The sequence below is a fragment of the Plectropomus leopardus genome, chromosome 17 (genome assembly GCF_026936395.1).
Source record: "Plectropomus leopardus strain MGB_pleo_1.0 chromosome 17, ASM2693639v1, whole genome shotgun sequence".
NCBI lineage: Eukaryota > Metazoa > Chordata > Actinopteri > Perciformes > Serranidae > Plectropomus > Plectropomus leopardus.
This window is the reverse complement of record NC_142192.1, coordinates 10,821,542-10,845,932: the sequence shown is the minus strand read 5'-3', so window position 1 is coordinate 10,845,932 and position 24,391 is coordinate 10,821,542. Positions and strand designations below refer to the sequence as shown.

Genomic DNA, 24,391 nt, shown 5'->3' with positions numbered 1-24,391 from the left:
CAATGGTAAGTAAAGTTTAATCATATCTGAGGTTTTCATCAAGTAGAATGGCTGGTTTTATAGATTTTATTATATCAAAATATTATTTAAAACAGTAAAATAATGCAAATACTGAAACAAAAATCTATGACCTTGTAAGTGAGGAAGATCTGTGCAAAAAAATGGAATAGTAAATGCCAGAGTAGAAGAAAAGGAAGATAGCTGGAGCTGAGGAAGGTAACAGAGAGAAGAGCAAATAAATCAGAGTTGTTGCCAGTATTAGCAATTATTGTGAAACAACTCCTCCCTTGTGAAGTGAATATTAGATTACATCCTATTAACAGACAGCTGTGTCTGTGTTTAGACAAACCCAGACATTCTCTGTATCGCCCAGCAGAGGGAGTTCCCTTTGAATTTACTGTCTGTCTCTTTGCTCCCCAAAGCTGGCTCTTGATTGGCTCTCAGTGGCCCGGTGTCTGAGGCAGCTCAGCCAATCAGCGCGCTTCTGGGCCACAAACATCTGAAGTAGTAATAATGTGGAATGTGCTGGCTCGGCATGAGCTGTCAACTAGAGCATGTAGTACTATACTATATGCGGATAGAGGGAGGAGACGAGTAAGAGAGGAGGAGGAAGTGGTAAGCACTCGATGACAGAGCAGTAGTCTTATTGTGTGGTGTGTTAATGTGTGTGTGAGTGTGTGTGTGTGTGTGCAAAGCAGAACTGTCAGCTGTTCTGTGTTGCCTAACATCCACAAATGCACCCCACCCTTAGTGCCTCTCCCTCTTGTGAATTCACACACACACACACACACACACACACACACACACACACACAAAACCCTTTTTTCTCTCACATGTACACTCTTGCACAACTTGTACCCACACTGACTTGTGAACAATTACACAAAGCCTTTATCTCATGGTGTGTGTCAATGTTATGGGGACATAAATCTGTGAACACAGTCACATTGTGGGCTGTGTACTTCCTTTTGCAGAAAAAAATGCAAGTCACCTTAACTAGAATCATTAAAGTTTACAGTGAAGACTCGGGCTAAGGTTATGGTGGGTTAGGGTTGGTTTAAGTTTAGGGTAAATTTTGGTTGGAGAAAGCTAATTCCTTAAACAAAATTATGATGCACGGGCACTAACTCCTGTTTTTGTATAGACCTTTTACTGTGATAAACAGTGTGACGTTTTCTGTTTGGCAGGGCTTTAACAGTTTACCACAGATGATAGCCAGCGCTAGCTAGTAAGATTTGTTGGCTTGTTTTTCAAAATGGGGGAAGATGATGCAAGTCTTTCTGAATATGTCAGGTGACTGTCTCTCCTGGATCGCAAGTGTTACTTGAATAAGTTAACACTGACCAATGGGAGCAGACTATATATTTTCACTCAGCGAATGGATGATTTGACAGGATTGCTGACGTTGGAATGGATGAACATTTACATGAAATTAAGTGGTTATATTGAAGACAAACTGAGGGCGTACAAGTCCTTAGATGGCTTTAACAGTGTCTTAAGCAGTCATATACAGGACTTGGAATACCATTATTTAGCCAATTAGTTTTGTTTTGTGCAGCTGGAAGTCGTGCCCAGCCGGTGGCGAGGAGAGCAGACAGTGCTGTGCACACTTACTGTCAGGTAAGGTAAGTAGTGTTTACTGTAGGCATGAATACTGGATATCTTTGTAATGCTAATTATTTAGCGCATTAGCTAACATTAGCTTTGTTAGCAAAACAAAATGGAGGAAACTTTTTAATTGCTACATTTATCTGTCCGTTTTTCTTTATCATAGACTGTATATAAAGATACTGTAGATGACATGACAGCTCCTCCAAAGTGAAGTTAAAACAAAAATCTTTACAAGCAGACTTTGGTTTTGATGATTGCCACCATCCAGTCCTTACATTATATCACATTTAACCATAATTGTCTTTTTTTTTGTTGGTGGGCAGTAGCGGCTGATATGTGATCAAGTTTCAGTTTTGAACAAATAACTCCTTTTGTGCTGACACCCAACAACACAACAAAACAACATTTTAAGACTCCTGCGTAGCCTACAACTCTGTGGTGGTGATTCATGTTTCTATCCTCCAGTTTCCCTTTGTTTTGCCTCCAGCTAATACTATGACGTCATCGTGACACCAGCCTTAAAAGGGTTTATAGCTTCATGATTACAACAAATATCCCAACTATTTAGGGCATGGTCAGGGTTAGGGCAAAGTTAGGGTTAGGTTAATTCGCCAGGTATGAATGTAATGTCCTCTGAAGTGAGGGGAACAAGATTGCATGTGTGTGTGAGTGTGTGCGTGTGTGTGATTAATATCAACATACTGAACATACAGTACTGAGTTGTGCATCTAATCCCTCAACAGACTGACTCTGCAGAGCATTTGTGTCCTTGGTGAAGCTGTGTTGATACTCGGCAGCTTGACACAGAAGTTTCACAATCCAGGCCCTGACAGCCAGCAGTGACCCAGGATTAGTGCCTCTTCAGTGGGGCCTCAGCAGACACACCACCTGGTTCCCCCTCATGGAGGTATGTACTGTATGCAAGGAGTCCCACAGATCTAAAATAATCCTCTACAGGCTGCTGGTGCAAGCGAACTGTATGTTCATATGTGTAGATGTGTATGTCTGGAGACGGAGAGCACTTACGCATGTTTGGGTTTACTGATTTTTCTTGGTGGCAGTGGTGTGTCGTGACGTTTTTTTGCTGGGTGGCCCAAGTGGGGCATTGACTTATGCAGGGTTAACATGAAGAACAATTGCTGCAGTGGGCACATGCATTTTTGTCTCCACTGCCCTAACATTGCAGTCGCTTACATTGCAGTTTATAGTTTAGTTAATTAGTTAAGATAAATAGACCTATCAATCACAACACAACACGGTGACAACACTCAAATGTAAAATAAAACTTTGATACTCTGGCACTGCCTCTCAAGACTATAAGAGAAACTTCAGTTGACTCGTCAAACAGTTAAAACTGATGAGGCAGATAGCCAATCATAAGATGTGCCTTTTATGCACCTATAGTTGATAACTAGTTTTTAACATAGTGTGGCATACACACACTGTTTTATTTAGGGATACACAATATTAGATTTTTGCCGATGCTAATATTTTCCAACTGATTTTGGCTGATAGCTGATGCCCATGCATGCACTTTTTTTCCATCATGGCAGAGAACATCAAGCCTCTCCTGTATTGGGATTAACATTAATATGCCTACTCTTATGATAATGACCCAGTGGCAGATGTAGATATAAAATACAGTGCTTTTCAGAATGTACACAATAAGTGGACAAAATAAGAAAACTCTTACAAGTGACATGTAAAACATGCCATATTTGTTTTTATGTAACATTTTCATCAAACAAAACTAAAAATGACCCGTTTTGACTAATTAATGTTGCATAATTAAAAGTGTCATCTTAACGGCAAGTCATATCCGCAGAGATGTTTATTCAGTGCAGATGCCAATATTTCATTGTGAAGCCTTTGTCTTCTGACACTGACAATGTAACAATATTATCGCGCATCCCTAGTTTTATTCTGTCATTGAATGTAGATGCACAAGTTGAAATATTCAGACAATAACACACAATAACAACATTTTAAAGTCACAGCACGTGCTTTTAGATGGAGTGACTTGTACTGTGCTGTTGTCAAGTAGTCACATTCTAAATGTCAGCATCAGTTACAGCATGAAATTTGAGAGTAACTGAGCTGATTGTTGCCATAGCTCAACTATTTCCATCCCTCCTCACATATTCTACTGTATAGCAGTTATGTACGGTATGCACTCTAATCATGTGTAGTGTGTTTTCGTGACTGTGTGTGTGTGTGTGTGTGTGTAGAGAGAGAGGGGTGGCAGAGTTACAATCTGATGGGTCATAATCTGGCCTGCTGACTGACACATGTTGTTAATGCAGGGTCAGCTACTGGAAGTCTGATATTAATAGAATGGAAAACAAGCACACTGACCAACACAGGCATACGCACACACAGACATAACACATGTATGCATAGTTGTACACAGGACTCAGATTGAGGTACAACATTCTACTGATGGGATAAGTCTTGTATGATTCAGTTGTTGGCTAAATACTATTCGGCTCAAAATCTCTTTTTAATAGAGGCCTTTATACAGAACATATAAGCTGCCTTCAAAAGGAACTCATGAGCTCAGGCTTACGACATGTCACGACATAGCCTACGACATTACTGAAAATGCTGGCAAACACCGCAATTATTAACCTGCAGCTTTCAAAAAAATTCCACTTACGATTCAATACCACATAAAGAGGATTTCTTCTTGTGAACATGGTAAAAGCGACCCCATTCGAAGGCAGCATATAAATGCACTGAAGAGACAGTTATAGTATATAATGTAAAGTCTTTTATGGTCATAAGTAGCAAAGTGACATCAAGTATAATAGCTGCCAAATAAAGCCATAAAGCTATGAATAGTAATAATGGAAAATTAAATGTATGCGCTCAGGTTTTCAAGGGTTTTGGTTGTCCCTGATGGATGAGCTGTCTCAGTATTAGAAGGCCGCGTGTCTGAACATTTCCATCTCAATTAACTCTGCTCTTTATCAATGCTAGTTTGAGCTCCTCTACCTTCTTTTTCAGCTCATCCCCACCTCTTTCTTCCCTGCCACTGCTGAGCAAATGTTTTACATATTGCCATTATAGTTTGCCATTTCCTATTTTCCCTTTTGCAAAGCACTCTGTCCTTACCGGCCACAGTTATTCCCTGCACTTTGACTTAAAAATCGGTGTCCTGTCCTCCATCAACCTGAGTTTTTTTCTCCTTTGCTTCTTGTCACACACGGTTCATTTCAGGACACATATTTTACAACAGGGAAAGCAGATTTCATAATCTGTAAAAATTGGTACATCATCTCATAATTAGCTGGTGTATAAGGAGGATGTTGAGTATGTATTGGCATGTGATGAAATGTGTCGTTGTCCCACATGTATACATGTAATAATTCTGCCATGTTTGGAGTACTCTGCCAAAGATATTTATAGCAGGCCTATTTGGAAAACCCCTCCTTTTCCACGGTAAATGAGTCATGTAGCATGCCTCAGCACACTCAAAAACTCACACAAACACACACACACGCACACGCACACACACACACACACACACACAAGCTGCAATGCATGACCCAAATACGCATGCTATTTGAAAAGCCAATGAGTTTAAGCTTGTGTCAGGTTGCTGTGGCATTTGTAGGGCAAAGTATGCCCTGCGTTTTGTTCTTTCGGCTTCATATCAAATAAAGCCTGTGGCGGATGCTGAAACAAGCTAATGATCCATGATCAGGCGAGCTAGAATACTTATAAAGAGTCTGCATATAATTGAAAATCCCGAGAACTACTGTAAGAAATGAAAGAGGAAATGATCTATAAATAGAGACCAAAGGTTGTTTGAACAGAAGAAGAGAGCAGACAGAAAACAAGACCTGATAGCTAACAGTAATTTGAATTTTACAGTTCATTCTGTATGTGTAACAACCACAAATGTCCTGTGTCTAATAATTCACATTGTATCCTCGTATGAGGACATCATTTATATTTCATGAATCTATTCATCCAGAAATCCTCACAATGCTCTCTGTAAAAACAAACATTTGACCATCAGCTGATGCACATCAGGAAGTCGGAGGGAGTGGAATAACATTCTTGTCTCACTTGATTTCATCTGAATGAAAAACTGACTTGGAATATGATGTTGTGATAGAGCGAACATCCAAGCAACGAGGTGCTGGTGCGTGTTATCAACCAGCAAGCAAGTTATGAAAAAATGATATGTAAACACAGTAAAGATATGCTTTTGCTGTTGTGTGTTACCATTATTGCTTGAGAAGTAGCTTCTCTGTATACATAAGCACCTGATCAACCCTTTGAAATCTGGATCGTCATTACTTTGCCTGTGCTGCATTGAGATGCCTTTTTTCAAGCATTTAAACCTTTGAAACCTGAGCAAATTAGATTCATTTCTTTTGAAAACCTGAGGCAAAAAAGGCAACGAGCATCCTGGCAAGAAATATCACAAATTGTGAGAATTACATAAAATGTGATGAGAAAAATAAGCTGAAAGAGAGAGATAGAATGAAAATGATCAAAAAACTAGGGAAAAGAGCTATATAGTCATATATATTTATCTTAATTATATGTAAAAAAAAATTCCAATTATAGTACAAAAAATATATGTATATATTGTCTTAGCACTTTTTTCAGATTATTTTGTTTTTCTTTTTTACTTTCCTTTTTTGCTGATTTTCATGAAATTTTCTTGTAATTTTTTTTGCAAATTTTTGGGTCATTTCTTGTGAAGTTGCTCATTGCCTTCCTCTTATGTTCTTGTAAAAAATCATGCCCTTTCAGACCCTCTTTGCAACTATATCTCTAAAAAGCAACTAGCGACAGATTTGGTGATTTAATCACAGCATCATGGAAAAAGAAAGAAATATATTGTAATTCATTTCCGAGTAATCACAGTCAAAGGCTCATCCACCATCAGCTCTCCCCGTTTCTCCTCTTGTGCTTGTGCTGTAGGTGTGTGAGGCAGCGAGAGGAAGAGGGGGGACGTTGCTCAAAGTGGGAGTTTAATTGTAGTGACTTTCTATGGTTACTTTGGTTACATTACACTCTCGTTCTCTCTGAATAGATAGACAGAAGAAAGAAACATGCCATGCCATTGAAATGTTATTTTACAGATGAAAAATTGGTGACTTTCCAATGCTTCCGCGAATGCACGTTGACATTACCAATATGCAAAAAAGCATATGGTGACATCTGACGACTTCTATCAACTTTTGGAGCTAGTGCTAGCTACTTATTTGGAAAAGAGATGGCAACACTGACGGCAGCAGTGCTGACAGAGCTAACTGTTTAAACGTTGTGTGGAACCTGAGGGTGGGCGCTACACTTCTGCAATGCTGCTGTCTTGATATTAGCGCAGCAGTTTTTAGCTAGTCAGCTGGATACACACACAGGGACCCACATGCACTTACATGCATGCACAGCCATCTTTCACAACAACGAACAGAGAAGCTCAGATTCAGATCACAGAGAGGTAGCATGACTTCATTCTTTGCTCACTGCGCTGTTACTCCATTGTATCTTTACACAGCAAATGACTCTTTGCTGCTGTATACGCTCTGAATATCATATAGAGCTACAATAATTGTTATGTTAGAGTGGCTTTGCAAATTTTACCATACAGTGGTGCATTATTATACAAGGTCTCAATTTACAGATGATCCTGACACAAGGATGTTGTAAATAATCATCATACCACAAAATGTAGACAGTTTTTTTGGGATAGAGCGTCACATGACTTTTGACGACCGTTTTGCACTAAAATTAACCAGTAAACATGTACATTTACAATCTTGGGAAATGACTACCACACCAAAAAGTAAGTGACAACATTTTCCCACATTTGCTGTAATACATAAATCCACACTCCCCCGTGCACAGATAACACATAAGCACACATAATCACATGCAAACATTAAGGTTCACTGTCATCAGTGAGAGCAGACAGTGAAAACACACTCAGTAACTGCTGGGACTCTTCCTCACTGAGAGAGCTTTTCTCCACTTATGACAACCACTACACATGCAGAGAGAGAGAGACACAACGATAAAGATTAATTGATGGTGAGTTTGTAGAAGTGCAATGTTATCAAGCCTCTTGTGGCTCGGCATCCAGGGAAGCAGTGTGTTGAAGAGAGAGCAACTTTATTGATTCAAGCTTTTAAAAGGCCTTTGCAATCGAGCGTCTAGACGATCTGGCCTTGTGAATGTTTGTGTCCAATTGAACTTGAAGAGTACAGCAGTCTGATAACTGTGGTGGCAGAAAGAGTGAGGGTGACTATATAGAAGAAGAAGTGGCTTTTTCTTGATAAGTTTGCATCACAGTCAGGCATTTGCATTTCACTATAACAAGGGCATTGTCAAGTCTTATTACTGACACAGACCACTACTGCAAGGTTCACTTGAAATGCGTTGAACTGGATGTACTTATAAAAGCTGGAAGATGGAAGAGCAGAAGCACTTTAAAACTTGCTCTGACTGTAGTTACATTTCAGTGATTTAAATAAGAGAACATAACTGTAAAAACAAATTATTTAGGAAAGTTAGAGAAAAAAATGCAGAAAGAAGCCAACTGGCAACAAGAAACTAGAGATGATCTTGCAATGGATTTACACCAGCAGTCATGCCAAAACGGTGTGTACGGTGCAATGGACATGAGAGAAGTGTGTTCGGCCAACACGTTCTCATCTCAGGTTGTCGCATATCGCCCCTTTGCAGTAGATTGCCATGTCTACATATTACACTCTAACTATCTTTCTGCATCTGCTGTTGATGGCCTGGGATGCCACTACGGTGATGTCATTTAAACAAAGTTGCGTGTTGGAGTTTGTTATATTCCAAATTTTAATACTGACAAGACGATTTTCATTTTTATTGTAAATGCATAAAGGTTCCAAATATTGGTCATCGGTCTCATTAACCACTAATGGGTATTGGCTTTGAAAAAACAATATCTGTTGACCCCTAGTATTGTTCCTCTTATCTTACTGTGTGTACGTGTGTATTTTCCAATTTGTTTAAGATGGCTATTACACCATAGCTCTGTATAATGACACCTCAAAAAAAGGATCTTCACTGTATTTATATTGTAAGTCTTTTACTTTATTACATTTTTAACATCAAACTTCTGATTCATGTGTGTTCTTCTCATAACCCTAAACTTGAAGTTTTGATCTCCAAATTGATCTTCACAAAATCACTGAGGGCCTTAATTACCACTCGATGAAAAGCCTCTCTCAGAATGCCAACTTAAGAGGTGTAAAGATGCAAACTTCGCCTCAGCACACAGTACATGAATGTACACAGAAGTCATGTGAGAAACAGGTAGGCAGAGACAGGGAAGAGTAGAGAAGGGTGGCAGGAGGTCACTGTGGACACAGAGGTGGGACACTGGAAGGTGCTAATGATGGCGGTCACAGGGTGAAGCCACAGAAGCAGAATTGATGAGTGACCACGACGCATTGGGATCGATGCATATGGTAAGACGGGGCAATTGCAACAGTCTGCTGTCCTCCAGCTCAACTTGTCCTCTAACAACATTTTCAACATGAGGCTCCAGCACCATTATTGCTCAATCTGTTGATTAAACGTTTTTAGTTTAGATTTAGCCAATGAAATGTCAGAATATAATGAAAAATGACAATCTCAGGGCACAGGGTCATATCTTCAAATGAGTTTTGTCAGACCAACAAATCAAAATCCATAAATATCCAAATTCTAGTTGTTTAAAATGGAAAAAAAAAGACATTTTGAGACTGCTTATTTTTTAATTCTCAGAGTTGGGATGATTGACATTACTGTCTATCTCCAGGAAGTCACTGCTCCCAACCAAACAATAGTTTTGCATCTGACCCCTTGTATAACCAAAAAATTAAACAAATGAGGAACTGTGAGCTGTAGAGGTGCTGGTTGGCACAGGCTAGCTGTTACCCCCTATTTTCAATATTTGCAGACGCTCTTCTAAGCTAATCAGTGGCTATCTGCATAATATTTATCCTATAGACGTGAAAGCAGTATCAATCTTTTTATCTAACTCTTGGCAAGAAAGTAAAAATTTCCAAACTTTTGACAAGTTTACTAGTCCTTTCAACATTTTGTAGGCTTTCATAGGGATTGTTGAAGCCTAAAATGCCTGATTTCACAGCAACTTTTCTAAAAAACTTGGGATGCACGTTGCAATGTTTTTAAGTGTTTTTTTTTTTTTTTTTGGCAATAAAATTTCAGGAGCAAGTGAAAATGGCAAAAATTGTTGCAATTCTTTGGGTATAATTAATTAAAAACCAAAGACAACTTGTTCCAACCATAATAAAGTGGCACTGTTTAAGTAACGCAGGTTAGATTTAGGCAAGTCAAGTTACTGCGGTTTAGGTTTAGGAAAAGAACCATGCTGAAGACACACCTTACCATGACTCAAAGTTCACTCAAATTTCACATGCAGTTCTGATCACCAGTGTTCTGGTGAAGTCCTGGGGTAAAGTCCTGTGCTTTGAGACCCTTCTACTGCCTCCTAAGTGGACTGTTTGAGACCGTTTCCTTCTTTAATACAGTCAGCACATTGGTCTTGCAGTCTTCCAAGTATGTGGGTTATGCATGGACTTCTGGCTCATCATTAAGTGGGATATGTACAAACTTTGGTGCATTGCTTTTGATAGGAAAACATACTGAGAACAGCCTGCCACTATCCATGCATATTTAATGTAACTCACATTGATTCTGTCTGCAAATGCAATAGATCTGGATGTAACAGCTTCGGTCATTATGATTTGTCTAGTCTGTTGTCCATGTGCTTTAGTCATTCTCTGGATGTGTGTTGCAGTAGAAAATGATTTGTTAATCAGTGTGGTTTATGTTCAACCAAAGTGTTGCGTACATTGCAAAACAGTTTACATGCTTGCAGAACAACAGAGAAATTACCTTGCTTGGTGCTTGGCAGTAATTTTTGTTAGTAAATGTGAGACATTTGTGTTGTATTTATCTGCCTATCTTCACAACCAGGAACAAGTGAGTTTGGTGACGTTATGAGTCACTATATTTTGGGTAAAAACTCGTTGGAAATGATGATTATGGTTAAAATTACTTGAAAGTTGCGATGATAGGACCAAACTGCAAGGTTATGCAAAATTCACGGTGTTAAATATGTCTTAATTGTTGCAATCAACACATTTCAACATCCTGGTTGAGTTGCTGATCATGGCTACTAAGTTTGAAACAAACAGCACAAAGCCAGTTTAACACATGCTCAGGTAAAATGAGGGAGATCAAAGGGGCTCTCTGCTCTACTTTCCCGTCTGGGATCTTTGCCTCTGTCTCTGTCATTCTCCCTCTCACTTGTGTTGCAGAAAGTAGCTCCTCAGAGTGGCAGTTTCTCTTTCTGTTCCTCCAACACAGTCACACTGTCATACACAAAAGGAAAATCAGGCAGACAGGCAGGGTGTAAGGCGAGTGCTACAGATTTGTCGGCTTCCTCACTCCAGCTCATCTATTATCCAGCTGACTCCTCGCTGACCCCCGCGTTGGTGGCTGTGTACTGTAAAGGCCTGCACTGATATCACTCACCACTGTTTGTATGCATGTGCATGTGCACTCTAGTGTGTTTGTGTGTGTACAAAAGTGTGTCCCTTGCCTGGTCAATAATTAAAGTGACTGCTTAGAAGGAGGAGAGTGGCGCGGGCGTAACAGACGTTTCTTCTAGCCTTATTAATTCACAAAAGATAGCCGAGGAGCGTCTTCATTTATGATACATGAGGGGCTGGTGTTTTTATTTTTGGGGGAGTTCGAACACAGACACCACATTTACAGAAACACCTTTTACAGAGAGAATTACAATCAGGGTGAAAGTAGAATTGAATATATTCCACCAAAAATGATTTTGCAGTTTAAACAAGAAGTGGAAGGGGTAAAACAACACTTAAGAGTCTCTATAATAAGTAGAAAAACATTCTGTGTCCCTGTAAAATTGCAGTCTCGTCTACAAAGGCAGCAGTCTAATAATAAGTTCTTGGTCCAGAACTAAGAGCCAATTATTTTCTCGTACAGAAGGAACACACACACACACACACACACACACACACACACACACACACACACACATACGCAGCACACTCTTCTATACTCTATGCCTCTTACTCCACCCATCTTTGTTTTATCAAAAGCAAAACGTGATGCCATTTGTGATCATACTCATGCAATACTCATAGCAACAGTCATATTTCTGTGTGCATGCATGTGACAGAGCAAACACTGTGTGCATGCTGGTGTCGGACTGCACTTTGAAGTGTATGTTTCTCCACTCCAATTAGGTCTGGACTTTTTACACAGATCACATTAAGACACTCCAGATTACTTCCCAAAATCTGCCTGCCCAAGACAGCCTGATTGAATTGGCTGCTGTTAATACACAGATTAGGGAACTCTCTTTGCATCCTAATCCTCCCCGCTCGTTCTCCCCTGTCGCAGAATGGGGAAGGTGTGTGAGAACAGGTTAGCCGATAGCAGGCATTCACTGTAGGATTACACTTGCAAGGGCAACTTTAAGCCTGTGTAATTTGGTTGTTAGAGAGGTTGTGTGAAAGTGGTGGTATGTTAGGAGCTTGTGATTGTAGATTGATTAAAAGGCTGCAGAAGCTGGATTTGAGGTTTTTTTTTTCACGTTTGGAGTTCAATAGACATCACATATAAATCACAGTGTACAGTAACTATGAACAAATGGGGGGAAAGAAATTGAAAGCAATTGGGTGCAAAAAGTAAAGTTCAGTTTATTGTTGTATTTATTATGCAATGAAAATAAAGACAAAATAGAATCCAATGCAATTTTGGACTCCAGATCACACAGCACACACATGCATACAAAACTTTTTTCAAATATATTTAAATATAATTTAGTGATTCTGAACTAGGTGATCTAAAAGGATTTGGCAGTTTCTTGGGAGTACTGTCTCTATAAAAAGTTGAATATGAACATTTCTGCAGAATTAATTATCTAACCCCCAAACACCACACATTGAGAGTTTATTGCAATATTTTTGACCAAGTACACTGATATCAAAATCAGAATGATATTGTAGGGTTGACTATTGGTGCTTTTACAAAATATTTACACAATGAAATCGATAAATATTCATCATTAACGCGGATATTATGACTAAGTGGTTAAAGGCAAATAAAGCAGCAAGAACGTTTTTTTTGTAATGCAGCCTTTAAGACCAGGAGAAGACAACACAATACTACGATATCTAATATCTAAGACGATATTTAGTCTCATATCACAGTATCAATATGATATTAATGTATATTTCCCAGCCCTGAAATAAAATAATGGATAAATAGTTCAAATAAATGAATGGATAAACAGCTGATACAGTTAAAAGTATTGGATAAAGGTTAAAACAGCTGTTATTTATTGACAAACAGTTTCAAATTTTTTAGATACCGGTTGAGGTAATGGAAAAACAGCAGTAATAGAGAGCTAACATGAAGGGGCAGTGGATTCCCATTGTTTGAGAAACATCAAGTGACATTTAATGAAGCTGTGTAATTTAATTACAAAATAGATCTAATTTTAATCTGTTACAGGAACTGCGAAAAATATATTCAATGAAATTGCAGTCGCTAATCCAAATATTGAATATATTCTTTTTGGTAAAATGTAGATTAAAACTTTCATTCTGTGGCTTTGCATGTTTTTTTCCGGGCAGCAGTGACTTCTTTTTGCATAGCCCATTACATTTTTCTGCTTTATTACCCAGTTCAAAGCATTTGTTAGAAAAGTAATCAAAAAGTAATCAAATGCAATAAGTTATATACTTTTGATGAAATAATTAAAATAGTGATTTTACTTATTAAATTTTAGATGGGGTAACTCATAATTTGTAACCTAAAACATTTAAAAAGTAATCTTTGCAACACTTTGACAGGGCTCTTATGGGTATGTTTGATTAAAAAAAAAAAAAAGGTTAGGATCACTGTCATAAAGAGTAAAGCTGTGGATATTAATATATTTTTCCTAAGTGGATATTACTTCATGGCATGAAATAAAAGAATGAAGAAAAACACTTCATTTATTCATCTTGTGTGGTGTTTGATAAGATGCTTTCTGTTATCTCGCCCTGAAACTTGTAAACACTTCCACATCTGAGCAAAAGGGGGTGCAGTGAGCAGCTGTGAAACACACCATGTCTGTGCACGGAGGGAACTTCAGCAGACAATGAAGCCTTGAAATCTGAAGTGACAGCTACTTTCAAAGCATACAGGATGAGCTTTCCTCTTCGACTAAGAAAGTCTTTGTTGGATTTTGCAGAGAATTTGAAGAGCTGACACGTCAATGCAACTGCCTACCCTTTCTCCTGCTTATTTTTTCACACTGGCTGAGCAGGTAAATGGTAAAAAATGAAGAAAATACAGTCTAAATGTCTGAAGAGCTGAGTTGCTCAATAGCTGAGTGTACTAAGTTAAGTGGCATGTGCTTCAGTCCCTCTGCTACGTTGTTACTCTGCTGTCAGATAAAGCGCAGATGTCCGTGACCATTAACATCTTTGAAAATCCCTTAAGAGCTGCTTCCAAAGGCGGGTGATTGTTAATTATTTATCTAACTCAGTGTGTGTTTTATGTTTGGTGCGTTAGTTATTCATATCCCAGGTGAAGTGTCAGATCCTTTGTTTGTGTATACTTGTCAGTTAAGTGGATGTCTCTTATTTAGTTGTATGGTTTTGGCTGGATACACCCCTGTCTTGGTTTTCTGGTCAGGAGAAGTTAAAAATGAACACAAAAATTGTATTTTTTCTTTTGACAGGGACATATTTCATAATAGGTTGAACAGTGATGCTATAAAATCTCATTTTTAATATTTAGTTTGGCACTATTCGACCCCAAAAGAAAACTTTCTGACAGGTGGAGTTAAAAACTGGCATTGACATTTAAAATATGAGTCACTGAATCTCACAAAATAGCCATACAGGTATGCAGGCTCAAACAGCCAGCCTCCATTTCTCAGGGCTCTTCCCATACGCGCCACACCTGCTACACTTTATTGTCCCTGAGTGTATACTGTTCACACTTGCTACACACACAGATACATCTCAAGGGAGTAACCCAACCCTCCAAGAATCTGCTCCTCCTTTGGGAGCAGTTCTTTATTATTTCTCAAGCACGCCATGGCCTTACACGAGACACACACACACAACTATGTGTTCTCATTATACTCTGAAGGGTGCAAGTCATTCAAATGAAGACTTTTGCAGACAGGCAAAACTCTGCAGGTCCTTTCCAGCTGCTGAAAGAATCTAACCTGGAGCTTTCCAAACATCAAGCCATTCATCAACTCACTGTAAAAGTGAGTAGGTGTATACGTGTAACTACATGCAGAGACAAAACAGAGAGTAAAGACTGGAGCGAGTGCATGCTTGTGTGTATGCAAATCACTGTATGCATGCACTTCTGTGAGCTAACAAGAGCCTAAGCAAGGCTATTATTAAAGGTCCAGTGTGTAGGATTTAGAGGAATATATTGGCAGAAATTTAATAGAATGTAATGAATATGTTTTCTTAAGTGTACATTCACCTGAAAATACGATTTTTTGTGTTTTTGTTACCTTTGAATTAGCTGTTTATATCTTTATTGGGAGCGGGTCCTCGTCCATGGAGTCCACCATGTTTCTGCAGTAGCCCAGAACTGACAAAACAATCATTATCTCTAGATAGGGCCATTCACATTTTTGCATTTTGGCTGCTGTAGTTGGCAGCTCATCCATGACAAGAGAATCAGAAAAAAACCCATATTTTTTTATGTGTGTTATTTAGTATTTTTATTGGTTTAAATGACTGGGTCCATTTATTTTGGACAAACGGAACGTAAATAGCAGACACAGGATACCTAGAGTGTAATATATAGACGCAGAAGTCCACTGCAAAGCGGCAACATGATTTGGGATGAGAAGATATTGATAATGAAGACTTGCGCTGTTCTAACTGGGAGAAGTTTCAGCTGGTTGCAATCTGCAAACCTCATGACCAGATGCCACTAAATCCCTTTAAGTCTTACATCTTGTTTCCTTTAATCAAAAATCAGGTTGACTTTGGTGATTTATTCAGAAACATGTTGTCAGCTTACAGTTTGTCCTGTACGCTGACCTTGCACATACACGGCGTGGGCAACTCATACTGTATACAATGTGAAAGTGACTCTAGAGGAAGCGCTACAGGGACTTAGAGTATCAAACAGCATGTATACAGTCTGCATTATAAATGGTTGCGAACTGAAACTTTTCACTCCTGTCTCCATTCAAATATCGAAGTCTATTCACTGCCAGACGGTGTCTCTTTATTTCTATGCATCCAGGCCATGAATGTAACGCTAGCCTCCTGGCACACAGGGCAGCCTACCTCTCTCCCTCTTTGTTTGGCATACATGTGACAAGGGCACAATAGAGCGCTGCACAAAAGGCCACTTATTGAGTGACTGGCAGGGAGTGGGATACATCCCAGATCGTCTGTCACTCTGCAGCCTTGTGCACCCTAGGCTCATGGTCAGTGTCAGGTTGCACTCTCCTGTGACGAAGAGGCGAAGGCGCTTGTTGCCATAGTGAAAATCTGGGAGAGGTCACAGAGGTCAAAGTGATTTAAAAAAAACCAAACATTGATAGAGGGGAAATGTTAGTCTCAAGCCACAGTACGATTTATAGAGTTTATACAGTTTTAATACGTCATGTAGAGGAAACATTTAAACCTCCCAAGTCTTTTAATATAGTCAAATAAGTGAGTGAGCCACAGAGAGCCAAATAAATTTAGCAGCTGAATTAGCAATAACTGAATCATGTCATGAGTGAACATCTTTCATCAGCATGTTTTCTAATACTGCATATATTTCTGGTTGTGTGTGTGTGTGTGTGTGTGCATGTGTGCATGCGCGCGTGTGTAAGCCTCTCAGATTTTACAACTTGTCACTGTCAGCTGACTATCAGTCAATGCACTATGATGAGCTGATTCTTTCTGACATCTCCAGCTCTCTACCTCAAATGTCTGCCATGACTTCCTGACCTGTTGACAGCAGCTGAGGAACATAACGTAAAGACATTATGGTATTCCCAGCATGCAAAATCAAACACAGGACTGTCCTCATTGCAATTAACGGTATTTCAAAAATTCTAATGTCAAATACATATCTTGAATGTGGACTGTATTCATTTTGTCAAAGAGACAGTTTTGTTTTTCCCGACAATTTTTGAAATTGCTTCATATATCTGATATTTTAGAATCTCAATACATTTTGTGGTCCCAATTTTGTATATGTATGTATTATTTAGTAACTTTTATTTTTTGTGTTCCATGCGTGATATTGTATACATAAATGGTCATAACAGTGTTCATGTTTTTTAAAGGTACAGTGTGTAGGGTTAAGTGGCATTGAGTGATGAGGTTGCAGAACTGAAACTTTACCCATGTAGGTGAAGTGTGTAGAAGAACTACTGTGGTTAATGCAAGTTGCCCATTAATCCTACATACTGGACTTTTAAGGTTTATTATCCATTCTACACACTATTGTTACTACAGTTCAATTTTTGTGCACAGGATCAAAAGGATGATCCTGTCTTAAAACTGTGATGACAGAACAAGAATCTAGGCAGAAGTAATAATTCCACAATATAAAAAAATGCATTACAAGTAACAGTCCTGCTTTTAAAAGCTTACCTAGGCTCAATAAAAACTACAAGTGTATTATAAGAAAAAATGTACTGAAATTATCAGAGTATTCATTGTGCAGCAGAATGACCCTAGTCAGTGTGATATGTTATTTCATTATTGTCATTATTGGATTATCATTCTACTATACCGTTGGGTACTATAATGTTTAACAATGCGTCACATTTTAGTTCACAGCCAGTTGCTGAATTGTTCAGTGACACTGGATAAAAGTTTTACAAAACTAACTTACTAACTATACTAACAGATTATCAGCATGGCTGATTGTTGGAGCCGATATTTGGCAATTTGCTGATTATCTGTATCTGCGTTTTATTTTAATAATTGCCGATACAATTAATTGATTAAAAATTGCAAAGCCAGTGTCAGCATAGGAGGAACCTTTACTCTGTAAAACATCAGAAAGCAATTTTTATTTATTCATTTTTTTCTTTAAATTTTCACTTGACTTTATTAAAAAAATGCTGGGAACTTGCTGCATTTGATGTTTAACATTTCAGTATTTATTAAACATTTGCTAAAGGCATTTTAACAAAAGTTTTGTGTTGGAGTTTGTAATATTCCAAATTCCAAATATTGACATAAAACTTTTCATTTTTATTGTAAATTTATATTGCTTCCAAATATCAGTTATCGGTCTCATTAACTACTAATAATCTGTATTGGCCCTGAAAAACAAATATCGGTTGACTCCTGATGACTTTTTTTTTTAGTAAAGTTAGAAAGCTCCTTATCATATTGTATATTTAGAATAATATTCCAAAAAATAGATCATACAAACACACACACACACACACACACACACACACACACACACACACCAACATCTCTGGAATTTATTATAATTACTGCAGCGCTATGAATATAACAAACACTTGAACTAAAAATGGCATATGCACTGTGCATTCACACGCCCTAGTGCTGTCAGTGAACTTGTAATTCAGTCTCTGTTTGCTCTGCTCCGAGCCCTCTCATATTTTTGCATGAGTAGCTTACAAACTGCTCCATTTTTGAACTTCTCTCCCTTTCTCCCTCTGCCCCTCTCCCTCCCTCCCCCCCTCTCTCTCTGAAGGTGGGGGCAGAGAGCTATTAGCTGCTCGCTGCAAACATCATTAGGAGGGGAGACGCTTTCCACCGTCAGCGCCGGAGCAGAGCAGGGGAGCCCTGGCAACAAGGAGAGACACAAACTCAGCAGCCCGTTACACCCAACAGTAAGTCACACAAAACTGTTCATTCAGTACTCGTTTCGCCAGCCTGTCATTGCTTTCACCGTGACACTTTTCGTCATTTTGGAGCTGTGGAGAGAAAATGGCTGGAAGAACTGGGCAGGGTGGCGCTGGTTTACTTCAAAGCCTCGGAAAATGTTTACTTCGCCCTCTGACCTATTTTTAAGTGACTAAACAGCACGGGAGCATGCGGGGTTTGTGTGCGTGTGCTTGTCATTTCGGAACGTAAATGCAAAGTAGTGTTTAAGTGGGGCGAAAGAGAGCGGACGTTTGGCCGGATTGTGACCGAGCGAGGAGCGCGTCCGCCGGGCGAGCTGGAGTCGGGCAGGCGCTGTACTTTCAGTAACTGCGCCACTCGACCTCGGTTCAAACATTTGCTCTTTGCAGACTGTTTCTAAGCGCTGAACATTGACATACACTGTCAAATAATGTCGCTTCAAGCCGCATGTGTCTTCTTTTGAACTCTTTTCACACTGACAAGGACTGTCAAAGGCAAGCATTACATTTTTATCTACGTTTCACCATCGCGGAAGTGTTTTCTCTACACGAAAAGAGGCGAACAACAACTAACCACAGTCCACATGATTTGTTCCAGTGTTTGCGAGAACGTAGTTACATCTATTTCGCATGTTCGGAGCGTTTTTGAAATGGTGCGTATATAATATGGTACTACACAGTGTCTTACATTGCCAGCTGGTTGTAAAGGACATAGGGGTTTGTGATTGCTGGACTACCCGTGATGTCATTCATCCTAGCTTGGACCATTATATAACGGGACTGTAGGGAAGCCTGTGATAGCAGGCTATTTTTACTCTGTTTACACCTCGGAGTTGCACTCGGGGTAGGCTTTGCTTCCCAAGTGGTAGCCTATGCTTTCACTCACATTATGAATTTAATATGGAATCCAAATGAGACCAAGTGGATGGACAAATGTAGGCTAACTGCTTGAGATTAAAAGCTGTAGCTCTTGCCCACCAGCTGCATTTAGACTTTTAACTTTTACCTTTCTGAGGGTGTGTGTGTGTGTATTTATTTGGTATTTGAACAAAAAAGTCCTCCACTTTACTAGTTGATTATGTCTCTTCTTATCTTTGGAGCATGCCCTGTAGCCTACTGAGTTGCCTTCCCTTAAGCAATGAATGGACTTGTAACCTTAGGGTGCTACAAGTACAAGTATCTGTGCAAAAGAAATACTCACACTTATAATATGACAGTGTATTATAGTAATACATACAAAACCAGGAATATGGAAATTGTAAACTATTCTGCATGTAAACCCAATACATTACTATTTTAACACATAATCTGGTGCAACAGACAACCAGTATGGAACAGTTTAAAGGGAGATTTTGACCAAAATTCTTCAATATTGTATCAAGTCCTTTCCCTTTATCAGACTGCTGCACAAAAGAGTCAGAAGGTTACTGGAAACATACATATACTTCTAAAACTTTTTAAATTTCTTGTGCAGCATGTTAGTCTTAGCTACTGCTTTTATGCACAGTAAAGCTGGGCAATATATCAAAATTATGTTGACATCGTGATATGAAACTAGATATGGTCTCCGATTTTTAAATTCCATCATATGTGTTGTCTTTTCTTAATAATTTTAAAGGCTGCAGTACAGTAAAGTGGTGTAATTTTATAAATTTACGAGACTGTTTGAACTGTTTTATTCTTCACCTTTACCGGCTTAGTCATTACATCAACATAATGATTCTTTATCAAAAATCTCATTGTGTAAATTTTTTGTGAAAGCACCATAGTCAACAATAAATCTCTGCACAATCAACATTTAGATATTTGGTTTAGATATTATGATATTTGATTTGATTTTTTCCACAGACAGTGCACCCAAAACACATGTAATTTTGCCAGAATATTGCTTCAAAAAAGATCCATTTATATCCACCTGCAGCTTCTTCATTAACCCGTTGTAATAATATTAGTTTATTTAGCAGAATTCTGGTAAGAAACACCTTTTTTGTTTTTGAAACCTTGGTTTTTCATGTTCTCTATGGTGTCTCTGTTGCAGCAGGTCATACGGAGGAGATGGAGTAACCAAGTGGTTAGATTGAAATATAAAGTTGAGCATCAACTCTGTAACAAGGATTAATTCGATGTCAAAGACTGGGGAGGAGGTAGATGATTTAGCAAAGTGTACCCAGTAGTAATCCCTGTGGAACACCACGAGGAGGTCTTTGAGATCTTGGGTTTAGATTAGACTTTAGTTCTGCTTGAGAGAGCAAGCAAATTTGTACAGCATAGGTTATGCCAACAAGGCATAATTGTTTTAGCAAGTTTTTTTGAGAAACCATGTTGAAAGCCATGTTTAGAAAGGAGTGGGAACGGAGTTTGAGCTGTTGTCTGTTGTGCTGTGAATTTGAACAGGGCAATTTAGGGGCTGTGACAGTTATCGCCTTGCAGATGTGAGCTAAGCTGAGTGGAAACAGTACATTCCAGGATTTCAGAAAAGAATTTCAAGGATGGGATGGAACAAAAGTTAAACTTCAGCACCAGGTCTGTCAGAATAGGTTGACAGCTAATGTCTGGAAGTATTAAGGGTGGTGAGTACATGACCAGAGGAGAGATGTTAATGCTAAGGGTGGAGTGTGAAGACAGACAGGCTTCTATTGTACAAGGTAGGTAAACAGAGGGTATAGTGGTGATATAGGTGGGAAGGTAAAGGATTAAACAGGTGCTGAGCTTACAGACATGTCTATGAATCAAATGTATAATTATTTAACCCAGTAGAGAGGGTATGAATTGAATATTGAGGGAACAGTAGAGGGAGCAGTTGTAGTAGGTCACCAGTTTTTGAACTTTCAGATTGAAGGAGAAAGGGTGTTGATTAGGTTGATAAGAGCAGGTTCAGTATTTTTCAGCGGGGACTTCTGCGTTAGTTATGATGCTGAACACCGAGGCTTTGTGATAGGGACAGACCATACTATAGTGCTCTATTGTGCAGTCATGCCACTGTGAATCAGGCGTGCTTTTCCACCCACCTACCACACACACACACAGACACACACACCCGCGCGCACACACACACACGCGCACACACACGCACACACACGCACACACACGCACACGTGTACTTTACCACTGCCACCATAGCCTTTGATTCCAACCGCCACTCACTTTCAAATGGTAATGAGAGGCAATTAGAAGCCAATGTGTCCTAATCACAAGCCATTTAACTGAGCTTGGCTCATTTGTCAGAGGCATATGTGCACACAGACACGCGTACTCAAACACACATAAACACACACATCTCCCAGATCATGCTAGAGTCCTGTCTTTGTCTGTGGAATTTACTGCCTATGTAAGGGAAAAGAAGAAAGTTGTGTGTTAATGTGTGTGTGGCTGAGAGAGATGGAGAAAGATTTCCAGGTAATGATTGGGTGGAGATTTCACGGCTGAATGAACAAGTGCCAGAAATGGCTTTATGCTCCAACCTGCAAATACAGGCAGAGTGAATGATGTCGAGGCGGGGCAGAGGGATCAACCAATGGCTGCAACAGGTGTTTGTGTGTGTGTCTGTGTATATTTGTAGATAAGTTAGTTGTAATAACAACACTTACTCTCAACATTTGCTCAGATAATACGTTTGACAGGTTACACACTGCAGGCAGAGGTGTTGTGAAGACTGAATACAGCATCCTTTACCCGTATCCCCTAAGATGTTTAAAGTCTGCATGGGTGAGTAACCATCCTCATCCTGTTCTTGTACATTTGGCTTGCATTGTCCTCTGCCAGATCATGGTGTCTTCATGTAAGCAAAGGCAAAAACAAACAAACCCTGCTCTGCACTGAAGTGTGCAAGAGCTTTTAAGTGGTGTCGGGGCAGACTGATAAGGGAGTAGTAACCAGAAAGAACAGCGTGTAAATCATGCAACATCAAACAATGATCTGTTGAGTACAACATCACTTCAATGAGAAACTCTCAGCTCTTATGTACAGCCAAAGTTTGCTTCATGTACCCTTTTATTGCCTCCATACAGCCCTGACTACAAACTGTCATGTGCACATTGTGCAAATGTGCTATGAGGAGCCATAACAAACATTGACACTCGTTGTAATAAAGTAAACATACACATTAAAATATTTTGTCTTTTGCAACTGAATCTTCAACAATAACACTGAAAGGAGACAAAGCAATGCACACAAACAAATTACACACAAATTACAGGTCTAGAGAATGTGCTTCAGCTAGCCACAATTTTACACATATCGATTAGATATTTTTGTCCCCCTGTATCCTTCCTCCACTCTTTCCTTTATATCTCTGGCTCATGTTTTATACCACTTTAGTCTTTTTTTTTTTTTTTTTTTTACTGGGCAAAAACCTAATAACACCCACTAACATCTGGCTTTTGTATTTAATCGGAAAAGTTACAATCAGCACTCCCGGGACAAATGACTCAGTAGTTACAGGTATTTATTAGCTGTTGCTCTGATCAGCAGTGATAGAAATAAGACCTGGGAGGACGGGCAACTTTTAACCCCTTTGTCGGCACGATGCAGTGATATGCATTGAGTTTGAGAGAGAGACTAAATAGCTAAGATATTGTATATACAGCACTGTGCAGAAGTTTTAGGACACTCTAAACTGTGGTAGCTTAGCAAGATCATAATCATTGTATTTTGGTAAAGAGAGCAATGAGAAATAAAATTGTATAATCATTAAAACCTTGCTAAATCACAAAATTTAGGGTGCCCACAACTTTTGCACAGTCCTGTATAATAGAAGTATCCGCCGTAGCATTTTTACTGGCCTCCATGCTGCTTCCTACTCTTTTCTAACCTTTTTTCAGTCCCGTTCGTAATGTCAAAGGTCACATGTCAGGACCTGCATACACGCACTAATTTTGGTTAAAAAAGGCGTATCTGTGTGATCATGGAAATAATGTCAACACCTATTTTACTGCATTCACACCAGACTGTTTTACAAGTTAATCACTGGTTTTCTCCTTTTACACAAGAAACTACATGAGCCACACAGAAAAGAAGAACAGCCACGCAGGTAGCATGGGATTGAAGTGGGACCAAAAAAAAGAGTGTGTGAGAAAAATCATTTTGAAATAGTAAAGAGGGGTGGGTGGTGATGGGGGCAGATCAAGAGATTGAGCTGTCTGGTTGAACCATGCAGTGCGCTCAGACCTTTTCAGCTTTTCCTTTCATCCTCCTCTATTCACGAGCGCTCCGAGTACACATGCATGCACACAAGAGAAAGGACACCCTTGCACACAGAATGCTGCTTTTAAAGGGGATCAATGAGAGTTTTTTGTATTTTGTGTGAAAGAACATTCCACTATGTGTGATCGTGTATGCCTTTATCGCTTAGTGCACAGTCTTATGTTTCTTAGACTGCTGTTTGTACAGGACTGTAATAGTAGTTCAGTTGAGATACCACGATGGGCACTTGAATCCGCAATTAATCTTTGAGGAGTGAAAACATGTCATTGGTAATATGAGGGTCAATGAGGCTACATTTTTATGGTCTTGTGAATCACTGAACTTCACTAATGCACTTGTTGAAGTCCCATTAGTCCTTTTTAAAAGTATAATTCAATCAAAACATTCATTATATCATTCCGAGGGGATCTTTGTTCAGTTTATCACTTTAGAGTGCTTGTGGGTTCATACTTTGTGTGTGTGAACATCAGAGGGAATGTATGAATTTGCAGTCTATGTGACCTTGTTTCCATGTTTGCCGTCTTTATTTTGTAGTGGTAATGTAATCAATAACAATCTTCTGAATGACTGAGGTAGTCGCCGTGTCTGAATGAGAAAGTGAGAGAGGGAGAGAGAGACACACACACACACAGAGGGACAGAGGACTGAAGCCATCCTACAAACTTGTGTTACATT

At 39.2% G+C, this 24,391-nt stretch overlaps 1 protein-coding gene across 1 annotated transcript in view; it reads left to right on the top strand.

Moving 5' to 3' along the window:
* Positions 1-2,401: 2,401 nt before the first annotated feature.
* atxn1a (ataxin 1a) overlaps positions 2,402-24,391 on the top strand; it is a 135,964-nt gene continuing 113,974 nt past the window's right edge. The window contains exons 1-2 of the mRNA XM_042505915.2: positions 2,402-2,518; positions 18,364-18,502. The gene's annotated coding sequence lies outside the window, so the exon portion shown is untranslated. The remainder of the gene's footprint in view (positions 2,519-18,363; positions 18,503-24,391) is intronic.